Here is a 22,908-nt window from a genome sequence, read left to right as displayed (position 1 = left end):
TTTAATCTTCTGCACCCTTGGATTGCCCACCACCCTTCCCGCTCATTTCTGGTCAGTGTGTAATTTACCTGAAGAATTTGGGAATTCAACAAAATGTGCATCTATTTCTCCAAAGGTAAAAATGCAAAATAATGAATGGAGAGTAGGGAACTGAGTTGAATAGTTCATTGTCATGTGCCCCGGTAAAAAGCTTCCCTTTGCCTACTATCCAGGCAAGTCATATAATATAGCATGAGGTGCAATAATAACAAATAAAGAAGACAACACTGCGGGGAGCAGCATTTGAATAAGTCAGTTCATTTTGCATTCTGGACTTCCTAACAGAAGACCACAGTCTATCCGGGTCAGTGTCACAGTGTCGAGCACCGTCATGCTCAGCACTGGCGCACCTCCAGTTCATGCTCGCGACTACATCACCAGATCTAGCTCCAACAGGGTCATAAAGTTTGCAGATGGCATGACACCATTCATTTATATATAGCAGAAACAACAAGGGTGGGGGGGGGGGTGGTTGAATCCGCACCCTGTGGAACACTGCTGTTCATGGACCTCCAGACAGAATAAAGCTCTTCCACCAATACCCTGTGTGTTTTTCTGGGCCATCCAATTCTGAATTCAAACGATTAATTCACTGTGGACACCATTCAATTCCAACTTCTGAATCACTCTCCCATGAGGGACATTGTCAAATGCCTTATATCCATTACCCTACCAAAACATCCTAGACGCTTCCTGAAGTCAACTGCAAGCTCCATCACTTTGCTGACATTGAGGAAGAGCGTGTTATCCTGACATCATACCAGAAAATTCTCTCCCTTTTGTATTCTCCTCTCTGTTGTGGTTTGAGATCCAGTCCACAATGGTAGTGCCATCTGCAAACTTGTGGGTGGACTTGGAGCAGGGTTTTTTTCTCATAGCCATGAGTGCAAAGGGAGTATAGTATGGGGCTGAGCATGCAGTCTTGCAGTGCACCAGTGTTTCGGGTTATCATGGAAGAGATGCTGTCACCAGTCCATGCTGCTTGTGTTTTACAGGTCAGGAAGTCAAAGATCAAGTTAGATGGAGACACTGACTCCTATCTCAGAGTTTTGGCATTAAGTTTGTTTGTTCTATGGTGTTGAAGGCAGAGCAGTAGGATAAATGAATAGGAGTCGCCATTGTGTCCTTGTTATATGATGTGACAGATTAGTGCAGGGCCAGCGAATTGGCACCTCTTGACTTCCCAAAGCCTTTCCATTATCGACAAGTCAGGGATGTAGCAGAATGTTCCCCAATCGTTTGAATGAATGCAACTCTTGCAACATATTCCAGGCAAAGTGGTCCACTTGATTGGCACTCCACCAAGCAGGTGTGGATGGGGTGTGGACCCATCACAGTGTGGATGCATCTACAAATGGGACTGTAGTTGCTCTGCTATCTGACAGCACCTCCAAAGCCCATGACCTCTCGCACAAAGAAACACTGCAGACACATGGGCACCTGCAGTTTTCCCACAAAGTTGCACACCATCCCCACTTGAGAATGTATTACTGGGCCTTCATTATTGCCATATCTCAGTCATGGAATTTCCTTCCCAACTGTACTTTCTCAGTCCAGCAGTTCAAGAAGGTCGCTCACCACCATCTCAGAAGGGCAGTTTGGATCAGATGTACTAATGGTACCCAACTTCTGGAAATCAATTAAAAGGATCATACACTAAGCATGAGGTGAAAACCATCAGGTAACATTGTAAGTAAAATCATAGAACATCAGAACATTGGAAGAGAACAATCAATTTTTCATGGTGGTTTAGCATCCCAAGAAAACATTGTTCAGTTAGTCCTCTATTCCCCATATCTCCCATATTTCCCACTTGAAAATTAGTATTGAATCAGCTACAGTCACTATTTCAGACAATGCATTCTAGATCACTGTAACAGTTAAGGGGGAAAAGTTTAGAAGTAACATGAGGGGGAACTTCTTCATTCAGAGAATGGTGGCTGTGTGGAATGAGCTTCCAGGAGAAGGAGTGGCGGCAGGGTCTATTTTGTCATTTAAGGAAAAATCGGATAGGTATATGGATGAGAGGGGAATGGAGGGTTAGGGGCAAGGTGCAGGTAGGTGGGACTAGAGTAGCCTAGTTGGTTTGGTGTGGACTAGAAGGGCCGAGATGGCCTGTTTCCGTGCTGTAATTATTATATGGCTAAATTTGTAACATTCTCCTCATCTGCCCCATGTTCTCCTTCAGAAATTTATGGTTCCTTCCTCCCCACTCCTGCCCCAAACCACTGCACACTCCACCCATCAACATTAAATTTAGACCTACAGCACAGTAACCGGCCATTTCAGCACGAGCCTATGTCTCCTAATTACACCCAATTAACCAACACCTCTGGAATGTTTTGAATGATGGGAGAAAACCGGAGCCCCCAGGGAAAACTCACGCAGACACAGAGAAAATGTGCAAACTCCTTACGGACAGTGCAAGCCCTGGCCCCGATCATTGGATCTGTAACAGCATTGCACTAACCGCTACACTAACTGTACCACTAAGGAAATTTCTGCTGAACTTTGCTATTGTGATAAAAAAAGATGCTTATTTACATTGTCTTCCAAGTTTCTAGTAAAAACACACAATAAATGCTGTAAGAAGTCAACCAGCCTCACAGCGCCCATAGGAGGTAAATATGTGTTACCAATGATTCAGGCCTAACTTCTTTTTTCAAGGTATACTTGAATGATTTAACAGTTTACATTTTCACAAGTGAAACACGGGAGGAAGTAAAGAAATTGTTCGGGATTTTTTTGCTAATTAGTTACGTCCATTATATCTGGTAACGTGTATCATTTGAGTTGTAATAGATTGCCTATCTTGTGAAAAATCAAATGTAGTGCTGGGTTATGTCTTCAAGATGTAAGCCCCTCTGCACGTATTTTCATATTCTACCTGTTAAGTACTGTACCACAGAACCTGTCTCAGCTTCTGGAGTTGCACTCCCAGCATGGGGGACATTGGGCCTCCAGCTCAGACTGTTAATTTATGATCAGTGGGCTATGAGGACTCACCTGTCACCTCCCTTGTGTCCCAGTGGACTACTGCTGAATTTTTTTCCCACAGAATACAGGAATTCCCACTTACAGGGAAGCACTTCAGAGTTGCAAATAGAATCTATTGTATTTCATTCTGCATAAATTTTCTTTTTTTTCCACGCAGCTTATAATTCACTCATCACAATCTCAGTTGAGTTATGTCTTAATTTTACTTATGAAAAGAATATTCATACAATGTGGTCACTCGGCAATTATTTTCTACAACAGCAACAATTTATTTAATTTCTTGGCCAAAATATTTCCAGATGGACTTTGCTGTGATAATCTCTATTGGTTTTTTTTTAATTTAAAACTATATTACTGCAGTTCTCTCACATTGGTGGATATAACATGTACCAAAAACCTTTATTTCTACCAGTATTTACATTTTGAGACCAAAATAATCCTGCTCCTTGTTGGCAATATTTAGATTCCAAAGATCAAAATCCCAATTGAAAAATTTGTTTAAATCATGATGTAAATAGGTTAACGGCAGGGAAGCTGTTAATATATATTTTTAAAAATCTAGACACACAGCACAGGCTTTTCCAGCCCTCGATCCCATGCCACCCAAATACCTCAATTGACCTTCAATCCCCATACATTTTTTTTTGAAGGGTGAAAGGAAACCAGAGCATCCAGACGAAATATGGTGAGAACATACCCAGATACGGGGAGGACATACAAACTCCTTTCAGGCAGTGCAGGTTGTTGGCGCTGTAATAACATCGAGCTAACCGCTAGGCTAACCGGGCCGATGGTTCAAGAATTAATGTAAGGAAAAACTTTTATGGACAGGGGGCAGTGGAGCAAACTGCCTGCAAAGGGTGTGGGGCGGCAAGGTGCTCGAAATAGAGTTGATTAGAGTTTCCAAAGGTGAACAGGATCAGCAATTAAAGGGAAATATTTCAGGGGCCACGGGGAGAGCATGAAGGAATGGGATTGAATAGCTTACTCTACATCAGTGGTTCCCAAAAGTTCTCAGGCTGCCGCCCCCTTGGCTCCTAGGCCACATCCCTAGCGCCCACACCACCCCCCCCCCAACCCCGACAAACACCACATCTGTTTTGTTTGCTGTGCTGAGGCCATAAATCATGCCAATCGCAACAAAATGCAGCAGAAAAATATCATAAGGAAATATAATAGCAATGCAATTTGTGGTGATATGTAATTACACCATTAGGTCACCAGGGGTCATCCCGGTGACCTTGTATATAAAGCAGTCCAGAGCTACAGTCTACCCTTCCAGGTTCGTCTCGCAGAGAGAAAAGACCTCTTAGTGTACATATTAGTTTATTAAAGCTGTCTTATACTCGCACTGCTGGTGTGGTTGTTGTCAGTACACAATTACCAAGAAAAGTACATGACACTGTGGTGGAACACTGTAATACATGCATTGGACTGGTTGGCCCGCTCCTGATACTGTAACTCCTCCTCCCAGGATTCCTAATAAAGGTGGTATCACCCAATCCCCTCCCTCAGTACTGCCTTGGAATCGGGCCAACAGCATGTACGATATCCCTGTGAGTTTATAGCGATTAAAGGCTGATAATCTCGACTTCTGGTCTGTCGGGTCTATCTGATAGCGCGACAGACACACGTAAATACATAACGAAAACTACGAGGTGTAGCTGATAGCACAACATAGCCTATCTACACAATACGTATATGTGCATACACAAAATATAAGTTAATGCTACCTGATGTTTCATAAATATAAATAAATATTGTGTTCCACTACAGAGGACAATGACAAAACAAAGCATTTCTAGCAAAAAAAAATGTAAAAATCATGTAAATCACAACAGAAAAACATAAGGAAATATTGTGGGGTCCCCATCATATCTTTATTATATTATAATTTAAATGTACATTACAAGACTGAAGATAACTTTCAACTTACAAACCTAGAGCCTTGGTCATTGCAGACGTGAAAGTGCAATGATCACCAGACGCCACGGCATCTGCTGCCTGATCTGGCTGGCGTGTGGCCAGTATCCTGTCCAGACCACGTCAACAATTGTTTGGGCCATGGCCTCTATCCTCACCACCCACTTAGATGTTTCCATCGCCCACTTTGGGAATGACTCCTTCTATACCATAATGATTTTATGATTCTTTGATTATAGTAAAAGCTTTCAGACCTTGTGTAAAATTCTTATTAATCACCACTAAAATTCCCTTTTAACGCTGCAGCAGGTAACAATCCTGAGTGAAAGTTATCTTTCTTCTTCCTGCTGGTACACCTCTTTATTACCAAACTCCTGAGTTTAACCATCGGTAGAGCAACTCTATGGTTGCATCTACAGTATGTCTTACAAACAAGATGTTCATTTAAACTTGGGCAACGAATCAAATTTACTTCAATCCTATCAATCCCATTCTCCCACTTATTGTAGCGTGAATAAAAGATCTTGCAACTGGAGGGAGAACAAATGCTTTTATTAGTTTATAACTACGGGTAGGGTCTCACAGTAGTCTTTGGAAGGATTCTGGGTTAAGGCGAAAAAAATGCAACCGGCCTGCCCGCCTGGTTGAGGATAGCGGCCAGGGCGATGTCAGAAGCGTTGCTTTCCACTTGGAAAGGTACATTTTCGTCCACCACGAGCCTGGTGGCTTATGCAATGTGTTTCTGGAGGTAGTTAAAAGCCGTTTGGGATTCAGCTGAGAGGGGGAAATTAGTGGCTTTTAAGAGAGGTTGAACCTTATCATTGTATTGAGGGATACACTGGGCATAATATGAGAAAAACTCCAGGCATCTCCTCAAACCCTTCGTGGTTCTAGGAACGGGAAGCTCTAACAGGGGGTGCATCCTATTGGGATCAGGGCCAATGATGTCATTCTCCACCACGTAGCCAAGGATAGCCAGACGTTTAGTCCTGAACATGTACTTGTCAGAGTTATAAGTGAGGTTCAGGGCTTTCACCACATGGAGAAAGCTCTGGAAATTGGCATCACGGTCTTCCAAGATGTGGCCACAGATGGTGACATTATCAAGGTAAGGGAAGGTAGCCTTCAACCCATACTCGTCCACTATTCTGTCCATCTGCCTCTGGAAGATAGAACCCCATTAGTGTAACTGAAAGGGTCCCTCTGGAATTGACAGAGATGACTGTTAGCCTCAAATGTTGTATATGGATAGTCCTCAGAACGGATTGGCAGCTGGTGATATGCACCTTTCAGGTCAATGGTTGAGTAGACCCGATACTTTGCAATATCATTCACCATGTCCGCAATTCGAAGGAGGGGGTATGCGTCCAGGAGCATGTACCAATTAATAGTTTGGCTATAGTCAATTACTAGCCTGGACTTGTTTTCCCCTTTTACCACTACCACTTGAGCTCTCCACAGACTGGTGCTAGGTTCGATGATTCCTTACTCGAGCAGACATTGTGTCTCAGACTGTATGAAATCTCGGTCTGCTGTGCTGTAAGTCCTGCTCTTGTTAGCAATAGGTTTGCAGTCCAAGGACAGATTCGGGAAGAGATGTGGTGGGGGGGGGGGGAATGGGTTGATATTCAGTATGGAGAGGCTGCATGTGGGTTCTGATTTTAGGGGCCCTCTGTTCCGAACCATTACAGGGAGGAGGGGACCAGAATTCTCCAAGGTCATGCTTTTAAGGTGACACAGGAAGTCCAGACCTAACAACACCGGAGCACACAATTCATCAAGTACATACAAACAAAATTTATAGAAATCTCCACCTTCAAATGACAGATGGACTATACAATGTTATTGAACATGCATAGAATGCGAATGAGATGCAAGAAATATGTGGTAATTGGAAGGATCCATCTTCAGGTTGTATTTTTGCACAGTCCATGAGTCTATGAAGCTTTTGGTAGAGCCTGTGTCGATTACTCATTTAGTGGAATGTCCATTTACCTTCACAGTCACTATGGAGTTGCTGAGATGGTGAGGTCTGTCCTGGTCCAGAACCATTGAGGCTAGGTCCACAGAGACTCCATACTCCTTACTCAAGTGGCCCCCACCATCCTGGATTTCCCTGCATGGGTAAGATGGCGTCGAACTTGTGGCGGGGCAAAATAGCCGCCCTCCTTCCTCCTTTGACGATGATGGCGCCGAGTTTGAATTTGAGTCACGGCCACCAAGGATTTTTGCACCATTTCTTTACTGTCACCCTCCTTTGGCATGTAGCGCTGCAAGTGGGTTTGGGTGAATTCAGGGCAAACAGTTTGCTGCTGGAGTTGTATCCGGGAGCTTCCCCTCGTGTGGCAAAACCTCACCCGATGCCCTTTCTTGCCACATCTAGAACACACTAAGTCTTTAGCCAGGCAAAGAGATTGGGAATGCTGGCTCTTGCCGCAGAAAAAGCATTCCCTAGCACGGGAAGTGGCAGCCGTTAGGGCTGGGGTATTGGGAGCAACTGGTCCTTGGAAGAGGTCACCTGGGTGTGTGAGCTCGTTGGCTTTGAGGTGGTCATTCTCAAGTTTGGCCTGTTCCAGCGACTTGGCCAGTGAAACGTGACTAGCCAGGTTCTTCTTACCCGACTCGAGCAGTTGCTGCCTCATGTACCTCAAGCGGACCCCCGCGACGAGGGTGTCCTCATGAATGCAGCCCATAGCCATGTTGTACCTGCACTTCTTGTCAGGTGTCACTGATCCAGCAAGTAGTCATCGATGGTGTCTCCTGGCCATTAGCGATGTAGAGCGAGTCGGTGCCTCGCTAGGACCTTGTTTTGTGCCTTCAGGTACTGAGGCTTGAACACCTTCATGGCAGCATCATATGTAGTGCAGTCCCTGATGATTGCATACCCTTTTGTTCCTACCCTCGAAATGAGTGTGGACCTCCTGAGTTCAACGGTGTGGAAGACATCTCTGGTCACGTTCAGGTAGGCCTGAAAGCAGTCTAGCCAGTCCGTGAACTCCTCAGCCACGTCGGGAACAGAGGGTCTGTCAGCAGTACCCCTGGCTTGAGTAGCACTTCCATCGTTGAGGGAATAAGCTAATAAAATTGTAGCGTGAATAAAAGCTCTCATGACTGCAAGGAGACAAATGCTTTTATTAGCTTATAACTGTGGGTAGGATCTCACAGTGTTCTTCAAAAGGGTTCTGGGTTTAGGCGGGAAACCAGGGTTAGATGTGAGCAGATGGGGGCAGAATCAGCCATCCGCACAGCATACTACCAGTGAATCCCAGTTCACTGCACTTCAGTCCTAACAATCCCATTCTTCCACTTATTTCCCTGCAATCTCTTCCCTTTCACATTCCCATCAATGTCTCACTCACCTACAATGGTCTCACTCATCTACAATGAGCCTTCATACTGCCTTTGGATGTAAGAGGAGACCAGAGCACCCAGGGGAAAACAACACAGGGGAATGTGTAAACTCTGCACATGCAAGTGTCAGAGGTCAGGATCAAGCCTGGGTCATTGGAGCTGTGAGACGGCTGCACCATCTGCCGTGCCTTTGTTCTGTATATAAAGCGTTCCTATTCAGATATGTAACCTAATATTTGACAGAAAATGTAATGTTGAACTTAAAAGAATGTAGAACAAATTCTACTTCATTAAGGAAACAACTGCTCTTACACATTTTAAGTTGGACTTTCTGAGCTACTTGAGGATTTTTGAGTTATCCACCTCCTGTGTTGGGAGTTCTGAGGTGATGCTGTCGAGGATTGCCCACTGCCCCTTTGGAAGCCAATGAGGTTACAGCATCAGAGCGTCTGAGAGAACCAGGGGCCCACCACACCAATTTTGAGCTTGAGTTCCAGAATTTACTTTTTTTTAACCTTTCGTTCTATGATTCTAAGTTTTATGGACAATCACTATATAACAAATGCATGTGAGTAATATTTTGTCAGGGTGTGCAAATTTTCAGTTTGTTTTTTTTTTAAAAAGGAAGGTATGCAGCACAGTAACAGGGACATGGATCCATGCCGCTGAATTTACACCCGATTAAACTACAACATTTCGAACAGTTGGAGGAAACTGGAGACCTGGAGAAAACCCACACAGACACAGGGAGAATGTACCAACTCCTTACAGACAGCGCAGGATTCGAACCCAGCTCCCAATCACTGGCACTTGAACCGCGACACTAACTGTGTTACCCAGTTCAATTTTATTGCCGATAAGATCAATAATCATATTGTAGCTGTTCATGATGCATTCGTTAAAGGAGAGATGTTGACAAAACAATAAATTCCTTCTTTTCTAACTATATTCTTTCATCAGACTGACACCTCTGAAGATCTTGGCTCCGCTGCCTTGGTTGCAAATTACTCTTAACATTTATCACTCTTTGATTGAAGTTCCTCTCAATAGCTGTTTTAAATTAACTTGTCACTGGTTTAAAGTTATGCCCTGTAGACCACACTCCTGGTTTACTTTGAAGGAACTGGGTTTATTTTATCAATGCCATTTAATTATAAATACTGTAGTGAATTATAAATACCTTAACAGTTTCCATTTTAGACATGACAGCTGGACTTTCTTGAATCTTTCCACAAATCTTTAGTTTTACCAATGATCATTTGTCTTCTGCATGCCTTTGTTCATGAAATTTAATGTCACCAGATCAGAGAATTGCACACACTCAGTAGATGTACATTTTCAGCACCGAATTCTGGCATTCTTTAAAAGAGTGAGATTGGACCAATTTTATAGATTTCCTTCAACAGGTGTTAAACTTCCAAGAAATCCTATGCTATTTCTTTTGGGGGATATTTCATGGATTAATCCAGATTTAAAGTTGGATTGGTTTCAAAAGGAATTTTTACAAATTGCATTGGCAGTCGCTAGAAAATGTGTAGCTGTTTCATGGAAACTGGACACTGACTTAGTATTAGATAGATGGCATGGTGAAATGCGAAGTTGCAAATGTATAATTTAAAGAATAAATATGATAACTTTTTGAGAGTTTTGTTTCCATATATGCAAAGGATTGGTGTTATAGCCCTATCAAGATCTACACTAAGTTAATTGGTAAACTTCGGCTCCATCTTGTCACTCCCCGACCTCTCCTTATCTCAATCTCTTATTTTATTATTGTTAAATAATTTATAGATATCTTTATTATTTTATTATTGTTAAATAATTTATAGATATCTTTATGAATACATATATATATATAGATATATAGATATATATCTATATATATCTATATATATAGATATATATATATAGATATATATACCGTGTCTGCCTGTCAGCCACAAACGAGCCTGCAACTGACGTGGACATTACCCCTCCATAAATCTTCATCTGCGAAGCCAAGCCAAAGAAGAAGATAGATATATATAAATATATTTATTTAGAATTTGATCATGTAGTATATATTATATGGTAGTGCTTTAGTTTATTATATTATATATATTTTATTATATTATATATATATTATATTTTATATTTTATATAATATATAAACTATATATATAGTTTATTATATATCTTATATCTAGTAGATATATTCATAATTGTAGAGGATAATATAATAAGGTTACAATTTAAGGTTACAATAAGATAACATCCAGTATCGTATATATAATTAATCTTTTTTTGCTTTCTTTTCTTCTCTTTTCTTTCTTTCTTTTCTTTTTTCTTGCTTTCTTTGGGGGGGTTTCTATGTGGGAGGGAAGGCGTTGGGGGGTGAAAAACCATAAAATAGCATGTATTAATATTGACATTGCATTTGGCTGTGTATGTATTTTCTACATGGGCCAATAAAATAAATTTAAAACAAAAGAGTGAGAGAAGAATCCGAGCCTCTGGGAGCACAAATAGGAGAGAATTTGCTTATGATCGAGGTCGAGACGTAGATTTGGTTACGTGTGGGATCTTTTTAAAATCTAAATTTTAAATGTATTTATTTACAACACAGTAGAAGCCAATTCCGGCCATTGATACTCATGCTGCCCAATTATACCCAACAACCCCATGCATTTTTGAAGGTGAGGGGAAACTGGAGACCTGGGGAAAAAACATGTAAAGGTAAAGATTCCATTATTGTCACCATAATTACTACATTTAGAATGTAGTCCACCGTGAGGCAGACAGAGAGTCTCCACTTTGTCCAGTGCCCCTCACAGAAACACAGTGAAAGAACCAAACCAAGGCTTTTATCAACTAAAGCCTGGTCACAAGTAGGTCGACCGGTCCAGAATGACCTGGTCTGGCTCGGAGCAATCTTTTAAGACCTGCCAGTAGGTGTGGATAAACTCTCAGCCAATCACAGTCATCCTACACTACCATCTCTACATAGACACATTGGTGGTAGAATCTGTACTATCACAGTGTTCCTAGGCAGTCTCCCCTCCAAGTACTGACCAGGCCTGTGCCTGCTTAGCTTCTGAAATCAGAAAATCCCAGGTACCTTCAGGCTATTAGATGCTGTGCACAAATGTCACGGGGAGAATGTACAAACTCCTTACAGGCAGCCATGGATTTGAACCTGGACCAATAGCATTGTTATAGCATTGCCCATGCAGGATAAAGAAAGTCTTACTGGATGATAGATCATTACCAGAAAGAATGTAGGCCTGAAAATAGAGGGATCATTAGGCAAAGCTCCACTGATAATTCATAGCTTGTTTTCTGAGGCAGACCCACATTGGTAACTGAATACAAAGTCATTGGTGCCTAGAGCAGGTGGACAAGAGCAGTATGTGGCTGGAGTTGGGATTTGTTGATGCAGCATATTAATTCCTTTGGTGGTGAGAAGAGACGTCCAATGGTTATCTGAAGAATTTGAAATATTGTAAACTGGACACAGCTCAGTCCTGTCCAGTCATGATACCCAAACATTCACCATTCACTCACCATTGTTGATTCTATTGTTAGATTTGACCTCAAGTGAACCTGCTGAAACTGTGCTCATTCCTGCCAGAATTTTGTATCAGAATTGAGCTATTCTGACCGTCAAATATTGTTCCATATTGTTTTCAGTTGATCTGTATTTCAAAATATATTCACTCTTTTTATCTCTTGATATCCTCAAAAAAAATCTATCTCTCCCACACATTGGATTAAGTTAGAGAGTTCCTAACTTCCACTATTTTTATGTGGAAAATTAATTTCTTAACTTTGATGTGAATCCGATTTTAAGATTACTCCCTCTTTCCTACTCCAGAAAAAATATCTATTCCATCAAAATTCTCAGTCATTGTAGAGTTCATCTCACGCACATACCTCATGGGAATGCAAGCTATGTGTATTCAGCCTGAATAAATCCTTTAGGCCCTGCTGTCATTCAGATTCATCTACAATGTTTGCCTTCCAAGGCCAATACATCTTTTCTGAAGTTCAGTGTCAAAAACACAAAGCAATATTGCAGATGGGATTTAGAGTATGGGAGATCATGAAAAGAGATTGTTCTTAGTTGAATAAGGACAAAATGAAGAAGAAATCCACGCAAGGATGTAAAATCAATGTGGATACTACTCACAAATGCAAAATAAATGAAATGGATGAATTGTCTGGAAGCAGTAGTCCTCACAGAGCAGGCCATTTGCAGTGTGCATGATTTTGTGAGGAAGGGGGCTTCAGCATGGTAGATATGATACTGAGCGGTGGAATGGCGGGGGTGTGGGGGGCTGGTTCTAGAGGAGTGACTGACATTCAGCTTGACAAATGATAATGCAAGCTACAAGAAAAATCCACAGCTTGATGTTACAGTTAAGGCAGGTAGTGACTAATGGTATCCAAGGGCTGTTTAAGTGGATGACATGGTTCTTTGGCTTGGCTTCGCGGACGAAGATTTATGGAGGGGGTAAAAAAGTCCACGTCAGCTGCAGGCTCGTTTGTGGCTGACAAGTCCGATGCGGGACAGGCAGACACGATTGCAGCGGTTGCAGGGGAAAATTGGTTGGTTGGGGTTGGGTGTTGGGTTTTTCCTCCTTTGCCTTTTGTCAGTGAGGTGGGCTCTGCGGTCTTCTTCAAAGGAGGTTGCTGCCCGCCAAACTGTGAGGCGCCAAGATGCACGGTTTGAGGCGATATCAGCCCACTGGCGGTGGTCAATGTGGCAGGCACCAAGAGATTTCTTTAGGCAGTCCTTGTACCTTTTCTTTGGTGCACCTTTGTCACGGTGGCCAGTGGAGAGCTCGCCATATAACACGATCTTGGGAAGGCGATGGTCCTCCATTCTGGAGACGTGACCCATCCAGCGCAGCTGGATCTTCAGCAGCGTGGACTCGATGCTGTCGACCTCTGCCATCTCGAGTACTTCGACGATAGGGATGTAAGCGCTCCAATGGATGTTGAGGATGGAGCGGAGACAACGCTGGTGGAAGCGTTCTAGGAGCCGTAGGTGGTGCCGGTAGAGGACCCATGATTCGGAGCCGAACAGGAGTGTGGGTATGACAACGGCTCTGTATACGCTAATCTTTGTGAGGTTTTTCAGTTGGTTGTTTTTCCAGACTCTTTTGTGTAGTCTTCCAAAGGCGCTATTTGCCTTGGCGAGTCTGTTGTCTATCTCATTGTCGATCCTTGCATCTGATGAAATGGTGCAGCCGAGATAGGTAAACTGGTTGACCGTTTTGAGTTTTGTGTGCCCGATGGAGATGTGGGGGGGCTGGTAATCATGGTGGGGAGCTGGCTGATGGAGGACCTCAGTTTTCTTCAGGCTGACTTCCAGGCCAAACATGGTTAGTGCAATGCTAATACAGCAACTGGGGTTCGAATCCAGCGCTGTCTGTAAGGAATTTGTATGCTCTTCCCATTTATGTATGGGTTTCCTCCATGTGTTCCAGTTTCCTTCCACCCTTCAAAACATTACTGGGCATGCAAGTTAATTGGTGTATCTGGGGAGAATGGGCTCATAGGCCAAAAGGGCCTGTTACCGTGCTGTACGTCGCAATTAAAATAACCTGTAGGATTTAACTACATTTTAACAATTACATTTAATTAAATTAATCAAGGAAATAAGGTTAATTTGATCAACAGTAAATAAATACATAAACTGATGGGCAGGCAGGTGGTGTGTTATTGCTGCAGTAGGTGGGTTCTGTATAGATACCTTTGTGCAAAGTTCCACAACTCTTTATGATATTTGACCCAGTGAGTCTATACCACCTTACAGAGCAATGGGTTTCCCCAGTCTGATAAGTATGCACTGAATACTAAAGAAAGTAGCCATGAAAATAATGGATGCTGTGGTTATCATTTGAAATAATTTGTTGATTATAGGATAGTTGCCACAGGTTGCACACTGGCAAATCTCATCCCACTATTCAAAACTGAGAAGTAAGAGAGAAAACAGGAAACTACAAACCAGCTGGAATAACATAAACAATGGGGAATATACTAAATACTATTAAAAAGAAAGTCATTACAGAATACTTGTAAATTATAAAGGGATTATGATAAGATCACATGGATTTGATGCTCCTGCAGTATTTCTTAGGACGTAAACATATAGATAGATAGATAAGAGAAACAAATGGATATGCTGCACTTGGATTTTTGGAACGACTTTGATGAAGTCTCACATAAAATGTGATGCGTAAAATTAAAGTGAAACGTTCTTAGGGAAATGTATTTGCATGGGTTGAAAATTGATTGCTAGAGAGAAAACAAGATAGAGACAAAAGTGTGGTTTTTTTTAATGCCCTGGGATAACTCAGCTATTAGTGATTGGACCTTAGCTAAATTATAATGTATTATCAATGATTTGGATGACACTGAACTAGGTGGGATTGAAGAGGGAAGCAAAGGCATTTTGAGAGAATGAATCTGAGAGTAAAATGTTGGCAAGGACAGTAAAATATGAATAAATGTAAAAGAAAATCCACTTAGTTAGCAGCCACCAAAAGGTGATGTGTTCTATTGTGAAGCCTTGATGTACAAAGAGATGTGGATATTCTCAGACATAGGACAGCATGGTTAGTGTAGCGGTTAGTGCAACACTGTTACAGCGCCATCAATCGGGACTGGGGTTCGAATCCCACACTGTCTGTAAGAAGTTTGTACATTCTCCCCGTGCCTGCGTGGGGTTCTTCTGGGTACTCCAGTTTCCTCCCACCATTCAAAATGCACCAGGGTGTAATTGGTTGGCCCAGGCTCGTAGGCCAAAGGGGCCTGTTACCGTGTTGTATGTATAAAATTGAAAAAAAAATCAGTTGCTGAAAGCAAGCATGTAGACAAGCAAGAAGTTTGAAGGGCAAACTGTATGTCGGCCTTCATGGCAGGAGGCAGAGTGCAGGAATGTTTTGTGACAATTAGAGCAGGTTTTGGTGAGACCTCATCTGGAGTATTCTGCACAATTTTCGTCTCCTAATCAAAGAAAGGATATACTTGTCATGAAGGGAGTGCATTCAGGTTCCTGAGATGCTGGACGGTCATTTGAGCAGAGAAAGGTGTCCATTCACTTGACTTTAGGAAAATAAGTGGGGATCAAATTGAAATTTGCAAATTGCTGACAGGACTAGACAGAATGCAAAGAGAATGTTTCCAGTGAAAGGACAAGAAAGCAAGGGGCCAGGATATGGGGTAAGGCTTCAGTCCGAGATGAAGAAAGGTTTCTTCCCTCAGAAGATGCTGAACTTGTGATGGCAATCTGAGCTGCTTCACCAACTTTGCCAAGATAACAATTATTTTTAGAAATGCACAGAGTTGCCCTTGTCCGCACCGTAATAATGGTAGTCAGTACTTAATCTCTTCCCTCCTGCTCCATCGTCTGCTTTAGTATTCAATTTTGTCAGCCAAGATAAACATCGGTATGACAACTCTGCCATAAATCCTGGATTTCTCACTTATAATTACCTAAATGCACAATGGCTGGCAATAGATTAAAAAAAACTTAAAGCTAGACTAATTTAATCCATGTTTTATGAGCATTCAGATGCTTTGTTTTAACTATTTGATCAATGGATCACTATATTATAACTTAGGTGCAAAAATTGAGTATGCAATGTTAATTTAGGAGATATTCATTCAAAAGTAATCTTTGGGGTAGTGTTACAGCCAGAACACTCAAAGTCATGTTAACTTTAAGTATATTGTTGTTAGAAGGTATCAAAAGTAGCAGCAGAAATGGGAGGTGTTTAAAACGGCTAATTTTTTCACTGTTTCAGCCTGTGTGTCATGATGGTAGTTGATGTATGTGAACAGACACTAGAAATCGTGTCTTGTTTAATACACTGCAATTTCTGTTGTCCTTTTCACACTGGAGTAACTGGCATGCAAGCATCAGATCACCACGGGGTTGATACTAGGCAGTCCATCCCCAGGGTGACTGCCACCTGTGTGGCAATTCACAAGCGTACGCACTGGACATTAACCGGTATATTGGCAGTTAATTATCAAGACAAAGTGCCAGCGTGAATGGGACTTAAGTCAGATTAGCCGAGGTGGATCATGGTAGATCAAACAACCTTGCTGCCTGCAGTGAATCTGGCCCCACGTGAAGCAATGAGAGACAAATTTTTACCTGAATTTTTCTACTCATTCCATGTTATTTTGAAAGTAATATTACGTAAACCCCAGAGAACTTGCAATGTTATTTCTAAGGTTTATCTGGCTTTTCCAATGAAGTTTATAGTAAGTTAGAACATAGAACATTCCAGCACAGTGCAACCCCCTTGGCCAACCTATATAAACCTACTAAAAAAAACTAAACCTTCCCTATCCAAAATTTTCTATTTTTCTTTCATCCAAGCACCTAAGATTTGTCCCTATTGTACCAGCCTCCGCCACCACCCCTGGCAACACATTCTAGACACTCACTACTCTCTATGTAAAAAACCTATTCCTGACATCTCCCCTAAAATTACATCCCCTCACTTTGTTCAGATGTCCTCTGGTGTTTGCTACTCTCACTCTGGGAAAAAAGATGCTGGCTGTCCACCCTCTCACAATCTATGAACTCTATGATATCACCTCTCATCCTTCTTCACTCCAAAGAGAAAAGCCCAAGCTGGCAGATTTCCCAGTGGTGTATTGGAGTTATAGACTATCAACGAATAAATTAAAAGTGGTGAAAGAGCCATTTAGATCAGATACAGAACTTCTGCATTCTCAGCATCTTGAATAATTTTCTGAACAAAGTGATGACGTGACGGGGGAATGTAGCTTTTAAAAACGTTCCAGATGTTCAGCCAAAATGTCAAATGGCCTCTTTCATGCTTTCTACCATCATTAATCATGCAATGCTTTGACATGTATCATCTGTAAATACTCTTTTACTATGACAAACCTCATTTTTGATGTCAGAAATGACAAGGTGTCCCCTCCAGTTATTCTCCATCCCTGTCAATGATGGTCTCAATATCTCAACAACCTTCACAGCTTCAACCTTTCTTGATATTATTCTACAGAAGACTCCTGTTAGGGCTTTCATAAAAACAGAACTGGCCAATAAAATAAATGTTTATCGCATTTCATTCTCAAATCAGTCTTTGCCACAAGACCTTCCACATTATTTCTGGCTGATTCATTTGTCTTACCATTTTCTTTTTCCCTTCAGTCGCACACAATTCATCTTCAGAACCTTGTTTAGTATTTATCAAAGTGGAAAAGTCCCTTTGCCTCATCTAGATGCTCGGTGATCTGCAGAGATTCTCCAGCACTTTTGTGTATTGCAAAATATTTTTTGTAGTTTCTCCTAAAATTCTTGGAAAAATAAGTTTGCAAATTTTTTTTTTACACATCTATATTTGTGGCGATTTTGATTAGGTAGAAATCTGGCAGAGCAGATATTCTCGGCCTTGAAATATTAATAGGGAGAATGGTCCTCATGTGGCAGCCCGCCGCGGCGGTGATCGAGCCGTGCTCCAGGCGGCGAGTGCAACCAAAGGCCAGCAGCCCGTGCAGCGGTACTGGCCCCAACAAGTGAACCGCCAGGCGGACGGCAAAGGAAGCTTAAAGACAAGCGACCCCAAAATGGCACTGGCCTTGCTGCACAGCCAACAGACAGGGACAGCGCACAGGAAAGCAGTTCATGATGTCAGCCAAGGGGGGGGGGGGGGGGGGTCATGGCAGGAATAGAGCAAGTATAAAAGTCGGGCCTGAGCCCTAATAAAACTCAGAGCTTAACCTGACTACACTAGGTCTGTGTCTTCTTTTGAGTAGCGCGCGGCTACAATTGGTGTCCCTGATGATTTAGACGGCATCTAAACCCAGTGATGAACAAACAAGCAGCAGTCAACATGGTCGCTCTCAAGCTGCCGACTTTTTGGACGAATTAACCACATATGTGGTTTGACCAGTCTGAGGCACAGTTCTAGATCCGACAGATCACAGCAGAATCCACCCAGTACTACCATGTGATCTGCTCCCTGGACCAGGACACGGCAAGCCGGGTGGCCAACTTCATCCAGGAGCCCCCATCGGAAGGCGCATACAATGCCTTCAAGGATTTGCTGATCGAGACCTTCGGGCTCTCACAGAGAGGGGCATGTCTTCTCCACCTGGACGGGCTAGGGGACAGGCCCCCGTCAGCCTTCATGAATGAGATGCTGGTCCTCCTGGGCAAAGACAGGCCCTGCATCATGTTTGAGCAGGCATTCCAGGAACAACTGCCCGATGACATCCAACTATCCAACTGCTCATGGCTAATCCAGATTTCAGCAACCGCCCCCCCCCCCCCCCAAGAAAGTCGCAGCATGAGCACACGTTCTGTGGAAGCAGAAGAGAGAGTGCTCAGCACCTATGGGGCTCATCACTAAACCCCACAGCCAGAGCCATGCAGAGCCACAGAGAAGGTGATCCAGTTGACCCGTAATGTTTCTACCACCAAGAAGGGGCACTGGAGCCTGTCAGTGCAGGCTGCCATGCACTTTTCAGGGAAACACTGGGGCAAGCCAGACGACCTTCCTCGTGGACACCAGAGCAGAGATCAGCGTCCTGCCTGTCGTGACAGGACACCAGAATTAGGCAGTCAGGCCCCAAGCTGTGGGCTGCCAACAACAGCCTGATTAAGACCAAGAGTACCCGCAAGGTCCAACTGCAGTTGTGGGAGGCACCCTCTTCTCATGGGTGTTCATGCCAGCCGCAGTAGAACAGCTGCTTCTCGGGGCAGACTTCCCGTGCGCCCACAGCCTGCTGGTGGACCTCAAGGGAACAAGATTGGTCCATGCCAAGACTTTTCAAACGTTCCCTTTCAAAGACGACAGACTCCCAGCACTCCGCCTGGATTCCATACAGAGATCGGACAAGTATGCCAGGGTCATGGCTGAGTTCCCCACAGTGCTCACCCCCCAATTTAACACGGTGATGCCCTGTCATGGAGTACAGCACCACATCCTGACCTAGGGCCCACTGCTCCACGCAAGGGCAAGATGCCTTCCTCCAGAGAAGCTCCAGCCAGTGAAGGAGGAATTCAGTAAACTGGATGAGCTCGGCATTGTACAGCGGTTGGACAGCCCATTGGCTGCACCCCTGCACGTGGTCCTCAAAGAAACTGGGGGCTGGAGACGATGCAGTGACTAATGCTGGGTCAATAAGGCCACAACTCCGGATCGGTACCCTATACTCCACATCCAGGACTTTGCGGCTAACCTGCATGGGGCAAAGATCTTCTCCAAGGTGGACCTCATGTGGGGATGTCATCAGATCCCGGTACACTCCGATGTCTCCAAGACCACCATCATCATCATCCTGTTCAGCCTCTTCGCTCTGAATGCAGTTCGGACTAAAGAACACTGCACAGATCTTCCAGTGACTCATGGACACAGTGGGCTGAGACCTGGATGGCACCTTTGTGGACCTGGATGATATCCTGGAGATGAGTAGAAACCAACAGGAGCATACGGAGCATCTCCACAAACTCCACACCTGACTGAGCGAGTTCAGCCTGACGATCAACCCAACCAGATGCCAGTTTAGATTGGAGGTCATCAACTTCCTGGGCCATAGGATAACCAGGGAAGGAGCCACACCACTACCCAGCAAAGTGGAGGCTATCTGGAAGTTCCCCAGATCCAACATGACCAAGGGACTACAGGAGTTTATGAAGATGATCAACTTCTATCACACATTCATCCTCTCAGCTGCCCAGATCATATGGCCCTTGTTCACCCGGGTGGCAGGCAAGGCGAAGAACATCACCTTGGACGAGGAGTCAGTGGAAGCCTTCATAAAGCCCAAGGAAGCCCTGGTGGACGCTGCTTTCCTGGCACATCCCACATCAGATCTCCAATGGCCCTGATGGTGGCTGCCTCAGGAATGGCAATGAGTGGAGTTCTAGAGTAGCAGATCAAAGGAATTTGGCGGCCGCTGGCTTTCTTCAGCAAACATCTGGAGCCTCCAGAACTGAAGTACAGCACTTTCGACAAAGAGCTGCTGGTGCTGTACTTAGCCATCTGCCATTTTAGGTACTTCTTAGAGGGCAGGTTCTTCACGGCTTTCACAGATCACAAGCCCCTGACTTTCGCCTTGGCTAAAATCTTGGACCCCTGGTCAGCCCACCAGCAACAACACGTCTTACATCTCAGAGTACACCACAGATGTAAGGTACGTCTCTGGCAAGGACAACATGGTGGCCAATGGACTGTCCAGACAAAGTGCCCACACGTTATCAAGGGAGTAGACTTTGTGGCACTGGCAGAGGCGCAGCAGAGAAACGAAGAGATGCCCCAATACAGGACTGCCATATCGGGACTGCAGCTCCAGGATATCCAAGTAGCCACAGGTACCACCACCCTCCTGTCAGATCTATCGTCCCAGCAGCTTGGAGATGACAAGTTTTTGACTCCATCCACGAACTGGCTGACATCCATCAGGTCCACAGTCTGGCTGGTGGCCAGCAAATACATGTGGAATAGATTGCGGAAACAGGTCAGCGGGTGGGCGAAGGCATGCATACAGTGCCAAACAACTAAGGTACAGCATCACCTCAAGAACCCACCTCAGCACTTTGAGCCCACAGAATGAAGGTTCAACTACATCCACGTGGACATAGAAGGGCCCTTTCCGGTATCCCAGGGTTTCTGCTATCTCTTCACAATGGTCGATTGCTTCACCAGATGGCCAGAAGCAGTCCTGCTGGCAGACATGTCCACCATCTCGTGCACCAGGGCCCTCATCTCGTCCTGGGTGGCACGGTTTGGTTTACCATCCCATGTCACATCTGACAGAGGGGCCTAGTTCTGTGGTCCAACCTTGCCAGCCTGTGGGGTGCCCAGCTTCATCACACAACAGCTTTCCACACACAGTCCAATGGGTTGGTGGAGCGCTTCCATAGGCACCTCAAATCCGTGCTCATGGCCAGACTCCAAGGACCCAACTGGGTAGATGAGCTACCATGGGTACTGTTGGGCATCCACATGGCACCCAAGGAGGACCTCAACACCTCTTCGGCCGAACTTGTCTACGGAGCTCCACTGGTGTTCCTGGGGGAATTCATAGCATCCCCAGGCAGAGAGGAGGACGACTCTGCAGCATTGCTCCGCGGGCTAAGGGTCATCAACCCGGCCCTGATTCCACCTTCCAGGCATGGACATGTGAAGACCAACATACTCAAAGACCTGCAGGACAGTAAGTATGTTTCCATTCGCAGGGGCCACATCGTCCACCACTTCAGAGGCCATACAAGATTCCATTCCGGGTCATCCACCACATTCGAGCTGGAGGTCAGAGGCAAGACAGAGGTCTTCACCACAGACAGGCTGAAGCTGGCATATCTAGACCTGGCATGCCCGGTCAAGACCCCAGCACCATGCTGGAGAGGCAGGCCGCAGAAAAGGCAGGGTACCTAAGGCTGCAGAGACTTTGCCTCCAGGCACCAAGGACAGTAACAAAGATAATACTGCCCATTCTAGAGGGGGTTCATGTGTTTGCCCGTCGCGGTGGTGATCGAGCCGTCAGTGGTACTGGCCCCAACAAGCGAACCAGCAGGTGAACGGCAAGGGCAGCTTAAAGGCCAGCGCCCCCAAAATGGTGCTGAACTTGCTGAGCAGCCAACAGACAGGGACAGCGCTCGGGGAAGAAGGGCAATGTTATGCAGGAAAGTACCTGCACATGGAAAACCCACTTTTGTTATGTATGTCGTGATGACAGCCAAGGGAGGCCATAGTGAGAACAGTGCAAGTATAAAAGTCGGGCCTGAGCCCTAATAAAATTCAGATCTTAACCTGACTACACTACATGTGTGTGTGTCTTCTTTCAAGTAGCGCGCGGCTACACCCACACTTAAAGTTGATGGAAAAAAAATCAACATTTTAATTAATTGATCAATAAAATCAATGTACATTTCTCTTCCTGAAATGGATAATGCATTTCTGAACATCAGTGCTTGGTTTTCCATGGCAGATGGATGGAAAATGTAAAAATATATTGTTGTGTATATAAGTGTATTTCTAAGATCCTTGTGATATTTGATACATTGTTGTACTAAACAGAGGCATAAGTTGCGAATTTATTACCTTATTAAAAATATACTACATTTGTAGTTCTGATTATTTTGTTTGCTTTACATTAATTGGTAAAGTAATTCCATGGATTGTATAATTGTATGTTTAATATGTTACATGGTGTATATTTACACATTAAGCACAAAAATATTTTCAAGTAATATTTAAATGTTTTAATGTTCTGGGCCTTGGCAGAGTCAGATTTAAAGGATAGAACACTAATTAAAATATTTACATCATGATGTTTTCCATTTGCAAGTTTGAGATGAAATAGTCAAATGATCAAACCTCAGGAATCCAACACAGCCAACCCTCAAATAAACCCTTGCTCTTCTTGTATGAGGCCCAGTCACAAAAATGTGTCAGGCAAGCTACCTTAGCTGGGAGGGACCACTCACACAAACGTTCCTTTCCAACTTCCAAAAGCAACAACCAGGACAGAACGTCTTACTCTAGATCCTCAGGTCCCTAATGAGATGCCACCTTCTCGGAAATGAATTGCAGCAAGAAGGGAGCTTTTAATTGGAAA

General features: G+C 43.9%; 1 protein-coding gene across 1 annotated transcript in view; it reads left to right on the top strand.

Moving 5' to 3' along the window:
• Window positions 1-22,908, top strand: part of LOC138749642 (protein limb expression 1 homolog) — a 46,253-nt gene that overhangs the window by 8,794 nt on the left and 14,551 nt on the right. The window lies entirely within an intron of this gene.

This window comes from Narcine bancroftii, chromosome 1, assembly GCF_036971445.1.
Source record: "Narcine bancroftii isolate sNarBan1 chromosome 1, sNarBan1.hap1, whole genome shotgun sequence".
Taxonomy (NCBI): domain Eukaryota; kingdom Metazoa; phylum Chordata; class Chondrichthyes; order Torpediniformes; family Narcinidae; genus Narcine; species Narcine bancroftii.
This window is presented reverse-complemented; position numbering and strand designations above follow the sequence as displayed.